Raw genomic sequence first — 9,439 nt, forward strand, 5'->3', positions numbered from 1 at the left:
CTGAATGGTTACCACTGTCTTCTACACACACACACACACACACACACACACACACACACACACACACACACACTTGCTTAACTGTCAGTAACAAACACTTGTTTCTTCCATAAAGAATTAAGAAACTTAAAATATGAGTTCAAATTATTCTTTTGGTTTTTCCTACAAAAAACTTTTTTAAAAAAAATCCACAATTTCAACTAATGACCCCAATATCCTAGTCAGGGATTATAGCCATAGTGTTGGACAAGCCATACTACATATGCAAACACACACACACACACTTACCCATTTACACAGAGATGCAAAGATATGTGGGCATGCACACCCACACAGCCATAGTCACATACACTCACATATTTACATGTACATACTCGTATATACTTTTCATAACAATCTTACATGCTTACTGAAGGCTTTGCTATATAGTGACATTCATATTGATTCTGTAAACTATGAGTTGCTTTAGATTGATGAACTAGTCAGGATGATGTATATAGCATTTGTAGGATTTCTGTCCAGTTTGAGTTCTGGCATGTTTGTCTAAGTTTATAAAATTAAACTAAGGTTTCCCCCAAAAGATGATATTCTTAGGGTATCTCTCCAGTGTGAGAGATGCCAGAACAAAGAGTGAAGCCCTTCCCATAGAGACGACATTCATAGGGTTTCTTTCTATTGTGAATTCTCTCATGTATACTAAAGCTATAAATTCTATTGAAGGCTTTCCCAAATAGATGGTATTCACATCATTTCTCTGCAGCGTGAGTCCTCTCATGTTGTCTCAGGGCAGAACATTGAGTGAAGTCTTTCCCACAAAGATGACACTCATAGGGTTTCTCTCCATTGTGAATTGTCACGTGTAGACAAAGGTTATAAATTCTTTTGAAGGCTTTCCTACGTGGATGACAGTTATATGGTTTCTCTCCAGTGTGGGTTCCATTGTAATGTGTAAGGCTGGAGCTATGAATAAAGGATTTACCAATTACATCACATTGATATGATTTATTTCTCATGTGAATATGCTTTTGATGATTGAAAGATGACTGGTCACTGAAGATTTTTGCACACAGATAGCTGAAGTAGGGTTCTTTCTCATGTGAGTTAAAATGTTGAGTCACTTTGGATCTGTGAGTAAAATCTTCTGTCATACTGCTACATGTAATGCCATTATTTTGGGTATGAGATCTCTGCTTCTATGACATGATGGTAGATGTGTTTTTCCTGCAGATATGTTGCAAGGATAGCACTTTTTGTTTTTTAAGACCATGTTTCCTGCATGGATGTGGGCCAAGTAGTATCCGAGCTGTATTTATCATTTTTGCTGATTTCTGTGTTAGGATTTTGAGACTGAACAAGTATTAATTTCTTTTCCTTATAATACCCAATGGAATACAAAGAAAGGCATATGTCTGTGACATGAGTGTGGACTAAACTGGTAACCAACAAGAGAGAGGCCTGTTTTAGAACCTGCACTTGAAAAAGTCACTATCTCTAGTAGAAAAAAAGGTGAAAATTTTTGTTTTCCAAAGCAGACTACAAACAAAGAGAATCTAAGGAAGAAAGTGGAGTTTCCATATTAAACATGACAGCTTATGCATATCACTCCTAAATTCCCTCAAGACAGTTTTTAATCACAAAGAGATATATACTAAGTTTATAGTGGAGAAATCTGGCAGAGAGCACTAAAATGGAGCAAAGTGAATAACATCCCTGATGAGAAAAATTGATACCATGTGCCTCCTGATAGGATGTTCCCAGAAGGACACATCACTTCTGTGGTAGTGTGGGCAAAAACACAGCGAGTCTGTGTACCGGTTTGTACATATTATGTCCCCCAGAAAAAGCCATGTTCTTTGATTCAATTTTGTGGGTACAGACATATTAGTGGGAATTAAGTTGGAAAGTTTGGATTAGGTTGTTTCACGGAAATGTGCCCCACCCAACTGGGGTTGATAACTCTGATTGGATAACTTCCATGGAAGCATGGCTCCACCCATTCAGCATGGGCCTTGATTGCTTTACTGGAGCAACTATGTGGGCTCAGACAGAAGGAGCGAGCTTGCTACAGCCAAGAATGCACGGAAGCTGAGAGTAGCTCCAGAAGAGAGACAGTTCGAAGACAGCCATTAAAAGCAGACTTTTGCTCCAGAGAAGCTAAGAGAGGACAAATGCCCCAAGAGCAACTGAGAGTGACATTTTTGAGGAACTGCAGCCTAGAGAGGAACATCTTGGGAGAAAGCCATTTTGAACCCAGAACTTTGGAGCAGACGCCAGCCATGTGCCTTCCCAGCTAACAGAGGTTTTCCAGACACTATAGGCCATCCTCCAGTGAAGGTACCCAGTTGCTGATGTGTTACCCTGGACACTTTATGGCCTTAAGACTGTAACTGTGTAACCAAATAAACCCCCTTTTATAAAAGCCAATCCATCTCTGGTGTTTTGCATTCCAGCAGCATTAGCAAACTAGAACAGTCTGAATCTGAATCTAATCAGGAGAAAACATCAGGCGAACATAAATTCAGGCCCATTGTACATAAATAGTGTGTAATCTTCAAAAGTGTCACGGTAACAAAAATCAAGGGAAGGTAGAGGCATTGTTTATATTGAAGGAGCTAGAGTAGAAATGACAACTCAATGCTCCCATTGATCCTGACCTGGATCCCTTTAGAATAAAAGATATAATTTGTGAACTAGTAAAACTTGAGAGTGGTCTAAAATTTCAATGGTACTAATATATTATTGTTAATGATGAGATATTTTAAATTTTACAGTGATTACTTATGGGCATATTGTGGTGTTTAGGAAATTAATGCTGAATTTATATTTCAGGAAAAATGCTAATTATATCTGAAAATTATTTTAAAACATCTCTTAAAAGTTATTATATATAATACAGATATGAATTCTATATGATATTTATTATGGATTATGTAAATGGGTATATAATCTGAGCAAGAAATAGAATGGTGAACCTTTGCAGAAAGTGACTGAAATGTACATGGAATTCTTTGTAAAATATTTCCAACTTTCTTCTGTGAATCCAAAATCATTTCTAAATTGCCACTTATAAAAATGTTTTTTAGAAACCAATGGGCATTAAGACAAATGAACAAATTATCCAACATGTAAACTAAGGGTAGGACAGCATAAACAGTATTTAAATAGCACTATAAATTATTGCAAACAAAAGGGTTGAGAGAAAACGCTAAAAGCAAAATAGCCAATAAGAAGAGAAATGAAAACATATTATTTCAAAGAAGCAATAAAATATAACAGGCTTTGCCAGTGAAATCAAGAACTATGAGAAATAGACTCCATTGGAAATGTATGAAGTCCTGATAAATATTTAGAAGGAATATTAGATCATAAAAGGAAATAATCATCAACTTTATTTGTACAGATTTCTGTATGTAGGATGAACTTCTTGTTCTCCAGAAAAATATGTTACTAATACTAATTTCCAAAGGAACCAGAAAGCTACTTCATTAATATTAATATAAAAATTACAAGGTAGTGAAAGATGTATCTCCAAATTGCACTAATTCTGATTTTCTTGGGAAAAATTTAGGGCAATTACAAGCCACATAGATGTCTAGGTTTGGTAGTCTCTAATTGTGTTATTTTAAAAGGTAAGACTTGCTCCAGGATTCTGACAGAGAAAATCTTTCCTAATCACTCTTCTCTTTCAGAACTTTCTGAGTGATTATGGCCTATTAATACCATTGCTTTGAATTTGTGTTTTCTTAACCCGGGTATACATAGACCTCATGCAGCATCCAGATAAAGTCCTTCATCATTGATAGCGCAGAACAGGAACCCAATCTCTGATAAGGAACCTTGGTTATCAAAGCCTTTTCATGTGGATCCTCCACAAGGTGAAACTTGTCAGTACTGAAGTCAGTAATTAATAGTGAATATTAGAAGGTGGAATTGGAGTTTAAGAAGTGAGCCATAAGTTTGTTTATTTCCTTAATAGATTTGCAGAGATTAACTCACAGCAAAAAATTCACATTTAAATATACATATACAAGCCAAAGTTTAAATTGTTGAAGTAAGTACTGCCTTTATAGTCACACACTGACTGTCAATGGGTTATACTCTCCAATCAAAAGCATATATTGGCTAATGGATAAAAATTATGATAAATCTAAATGCTTTCTACAAGGACTCATCTTAGACCCAAGGATACAAGTAGGATGAAACTGAAAGACTGGAAAAAGATATTCCAGACAAACAGTAATCAAGAAAGAGCTGAGGTAGCTATACTATCAGACAAAATAGACTTTAAATACACAAATGTTATAAGAGACAAGGGAGGACATTCTGTATCAATAAATGGGCAATCCATCAAGAAGAAATAACAACCATAAATACTTATGCACCTAAGCAGGATGCCCAAAATACACGAGGAAACCACTGGGAAAATTGAAGTGACAAACAGGTCTCTCTACAATAATACTTAGAGGTTTCAATACACTACTCTCAACAAAAGATAGAATGTATAGATGAAGGATCAATAAGGAAACAGAGAACTTGAATAAAATGATAAATGAACTAGACCTAACAGACATTTAGAGAATATTACATCCCCAAACAGCAGGATATACATTATTCTCAACTGCCCATGGATCATTCTCCAGGACTGATCACATGTTGGGCCACAAAACAAGTCTCAATAAATTTTAAAACATTGAAGTTATACAAAGCACTTTCTCTGTTCATAAAGAAATGAAGCTCAAAATCAATAACAGCCAGAGACCAGGAAAATTCACAAATACATGGAGGTTAAAGAAAACATTCCTAAATAATCAGTGGGTAAAAGAAGAAATTGCAAGATAAATTAGTAAATATCTGGAGACAAATGAAAATGAGAAGAAAATATATAAAAACTTTAGGGATGTGGTGAAGACAGTGCTAAGAGGGAAATATAGGGCCCTACAATGGAATGCAACTAGAAGTCAATAACCATCCAAGAACTGGAACATTCATGAATATCTGGTGTTTAAACAACACACTTCTAAACAATCAGTGGGTCAAAGAAGAAATTGCTAAATATCTGGGAGATGAATGAAAAATGAGAACACAACATGTCAAAACCTATGGGATGCAGTGCTGAGGGGGAAATTTATAGCTCTAAATGCATACATTAAAAAGGAAGAAAGAGCTAAAATCAAAGAACTAATGAACAACTGAAGAAGCTAGAAAATGATCAGCAAACTATTGCTAAAGCAAGTAGAAAAAAGGAAATAACAAGGATTGAAACAGAAATAAATGATATGGAGAACAAAAAAGAATAGTGAGAATAAATAAAACCAAAAGTTGGTTCTTTGAGAAGATAAACAAGATTGACAAACCCTTAGCTAGCCTGACAAAGTAAAAAAGAGAGAAGACCCAATTAAGAAAATTGTAAACTGGGGGGGAGGGGGGTTGGGCATTACTGTGGATTCCGAAGAACTTAAAAAAATCATAAGAGGATACTATGAAAAACTGTACACCAACAAATTAGACAATTTAGAGGAAATGGATAATTTCCTGGAAACACAGGGAGACTAGACTGATCTGAGAAGGAATAGAAGGCCTCAGCAAACCAATCACAAGCAGAGATCCAACCAATCAGTCATCAAAAAGCTTCCTATAAATTAAAGCCCAGAGCTAGATGGCTTCACAGGAGAGTTCTACCAAACTTTCTAAAAAGAACTGACACCATTCCTGCCCAAAGTCTTTCAAAAAATTGAAGAAAATGGAACACTACCTAACTCATCTTATGAAGCTGACATCACTCTAATACCAAAACCAGATAGAGTTGCTTTAAGAAAGGAAAACTACAGGCCAATCTCCCTAATGAATATAGATGCAAAAATTCTCAACAAAATACCTGCAAATCAAATCCAAAGACGTATTTAATGAATCATACACCACAAACCACATGGGCTTCATTCCAGGCTTGCAAGAGCAGTTCAACGTAAGATTAATCAGTGTAATACCAAACATAACAAATCAGAAGGGAAAAATCAAATGATCACCAAATAGATGCAGAAAAAGCTTTCAACAAAATTCAGCATCTTTTTTTTGATAAAATCACTTCAAAAGGTAGGAATTGAAGGAAATTTCCTCAATATGATAAAGGGCATATATGAAAAACCCACAGCCAGCCTAGTACTCAATGGTGAGAGACTGAAAGCCTTCCCTCTAAGATTGGGAATGAGACAAGGATGCCTGCTGTCACCACTGTGATTCAGCATTGTGCTAGAAGTGCTAGACAGAGCAATCTGGCAAGACAAAGAAATAAAAGGCATCCACATAGGAAAGGAAGAAGTGAAAATGTCATTGTTTGCAGATGATATGGTTATATATTTGGAAAATCCTGAGAAATCGATGACGCAGCTACTTGAGCTAATAAACGAATTTGGCAAACTGACAGGATACAAGATTAATGTGCAAAAGTCAGGAATGTTCCTATACAGTAGAAATGACCTAACTGAAGAGACATTCAGGAAAAAAATTCCATTCACAATAGCAACTAAAAAAATCAAGTACCTAGGAATAAACTTAACCAAGGATTTAAAATACCTCTACACAGAAAATTACATAACTTTACTAAAAGAAACCAAAGGGGATGTAAAGAGGTGGAAAGATATTCCATGTTCATGCATAGAAAGGCTGAACGTCGTTAAGATGTCAATTCTACCTAAGCTGGTCTACAGATTCAATGCAATTCCAATCAAAATTCCAAAAGTCTACTTTGCAGACTTGGAAAAACTATTTATCAAATTTATTTGGAAGGGAAAGGGGCCTCAAATTGCTAAAAGCTTTCTAGAAAAAGAACAACAAAGTGGGAGGACTTACATCTCCTGACCTTAAAGCCTACTATACAGCCACAATGGTCAAAACTGCATAGTACTGGCACAAAGTTAGACATATTGATCAATGGAATTGAATCAAGAGTTCAGAAATAGACTGATCAATTGATTTTTGATAAGGCCCCCAAATCCACTGAGCTGGTACAGAACAGTCTCTTCAACAAATGGGGCTGGGAGAACTGGATATCCATATCCAAAAGAATGAAAGAGGACCTCTACCTCATACCCTATACAAAAATTAACTGTAAGTGGATCAAATACTTCAATATAAGATGCAGTACCATAAGACTCCTAGAAGATAATGTAGGGAGACATCTTAAAGACCTAGTATTAGGAGGTCACTTCTTATACCTTATACCCAAAGCACAAGCAATGAAAGAAAAAATAGATAAATGGGTACTCCTCAAATCCAAAAGCCTCTGTACCTGAAAGGAATTTGTCAGAAAGGTAAAGAGGCAGCCAACACAATGGGAAAAATATGTGGAAACTGTATATTTGGTAAAAGAGTGATATCCTGCATATATAAAGAAATCCTACAACTCAACAACAATAGTACAAACAGATGAAAAGATGCTTTTCCAAAGAGGAAATACAAATGGCTAAACAGCACATGAAAAATGTTCATCTTCACTAGCTATTAGGAAAATGCAAACCCAAACCACAATGATATAGCATCTCACACCAATAAGAATTACTGCCATTAAACAAACAGGAAACTACAAATGCTAGAGAGGATGTGGAGAAATTGGAACTCTTATTCACTGCTGGTTAGAATGTCTAATCATTCAGCTGCTGTTGGAGACAGTTTGGCAGTTCCTCAGAAAACTAGATATTGACTTGCCCTATGATACAGCAATTTTACTTCTCAGTATATACCCAGATCTGAAAACTGTGACACAAACAGACATTTGCACACTGATATTCATAGTGGCATTGTTCACAATTGCCCAGAGATGGAAACAATCCTGATGTCCTTTAACAGGCAAGTAAATAAACAAAATGTGTTACATACATACGATGGAATACTATGCAGCAGTAAGAAGCAATGAGGTCCTGAAACATATGACAACATGGACGAATCTTGAAGACATAATGCTGAGTGAAATAAGCCAGACCCAAAAGGAGAGATGTTGTATGATACCACTAATATGAACTCCCTGAACAATGTAAAATCAGTGTCTTATAATGTAGAATATAGGGGACCTAGAGATAGACAGAAGCTAGTGAAGTGGGAATGACAACCTAATATGCACAGACATGATAATGAGGATGAAATTAAAAGTATGGGAATGGACAGGGGTGATGATGGTTCATTAATGGGATTATAAGTGTTAGTGCCACATTGAAGGTAAACATGATCAAAAGTGGTTGTTTAAAGGCATGTAACACACAGAGTAGCACTACAAATATAAATAAGTGTTTGCATTATATACTTCTAAGGTATGACACTGGTACAAAAAGTGGGTGCTATGTGGCAAAACTACCCATTACATATTATAGACCATATTCAATAGGAATACCTTACTAGCACTACACTAATACTAGGGATGAATAATTAGCAGCTGATAAGAGCTCTGTGATGTCTTGTGTTATGATAATTGTTTAAAATTGAGAGTGATGATAATTGTACAACTAAGTGAAAATAATGTAGAAACTGATTTTTTTTAAATCTTTGACAGAATATATGCTATGTGTAATTAGGCTCCCCCTACTTAATAAGTCAAGTCCTTGATCTTGTTCTTGTGAAACTTAGGGCTGTAAATGGGAGGCTAAGCCTTCATATAATTATGCCTAAGAGGCACCTCCAGAGAACCTCTTTTGTTGCTCAGATGTGGCCTTTCTCTCTCTAAGCCCAACTCAGCAAATGAATACATTAACCACCCTCCTACACAGGACATGACTCCTAGAGGAGTGAATCTCCCTAGCAATGTGGGACATGACTCCAGAAATGAGCCTGACCCTGGCATCAAGGGATTGAAAATGCTTTCTTGACCCAAAGATGGAAAAGAAAGGTAACAATATAAAGTTACAGTGGCTAAGAGCTTTCAAATAGAGTTGAGAGTCTATCCTGGAAGTTACTCTTACACAAGCTCCAGCTAGATATCCCAAATGGCCACAGTATGCCAAGCCCTAACCAACAGTACTACTGAAATACCTAGGTCCCTATCTGAGATTCTGTAAAAGTTTCAGTCACTAAGTTTGTCTCTCAGAAAGTTATATCCACTAGAATTTTCCTAGGCCAGAAAAATCATAAAAACTCAGAGGCAACAGCCTCTTTGAGAACAACAACCAGATGCAGCCCCCTTCCCCAAAATGTTGGCACCCCTTTTCCATATGAACAAGTTAGGGTTGTCACTGCCTAGACACCCCTGAAGATCGAGAAAGTGATTAAATGAGAGGAAGGGGTAGCAACAGATAAGAGAGGATTTAACGAAAGATTATGAATACTGAATCTTTATATAAATATTTTATTTTAGATGCTAGGGTATTAGGATACCTAGAAGGAAGTTACTGAAATGGTGGAACTGTAAACCATAACATTCTTAGAAATTTATTCTCTAGCTTTTTGTTAAATTTAC

The sequence above is a fragment of the Choloepus didactylus genome, chromosome 27, assembly GCF_015220235.1.
Source record: "Choloepus didactylus isolate mChoDid1 chromosome 27, mChoDid1.pri, whole genome shotgun sequence".
Lineage (NCBI taxonomy): Eukaryota > Metazoa > Chordata > Mammalia > Pilosa > Megalonychidae > Choloepus > Choloepus didactylus.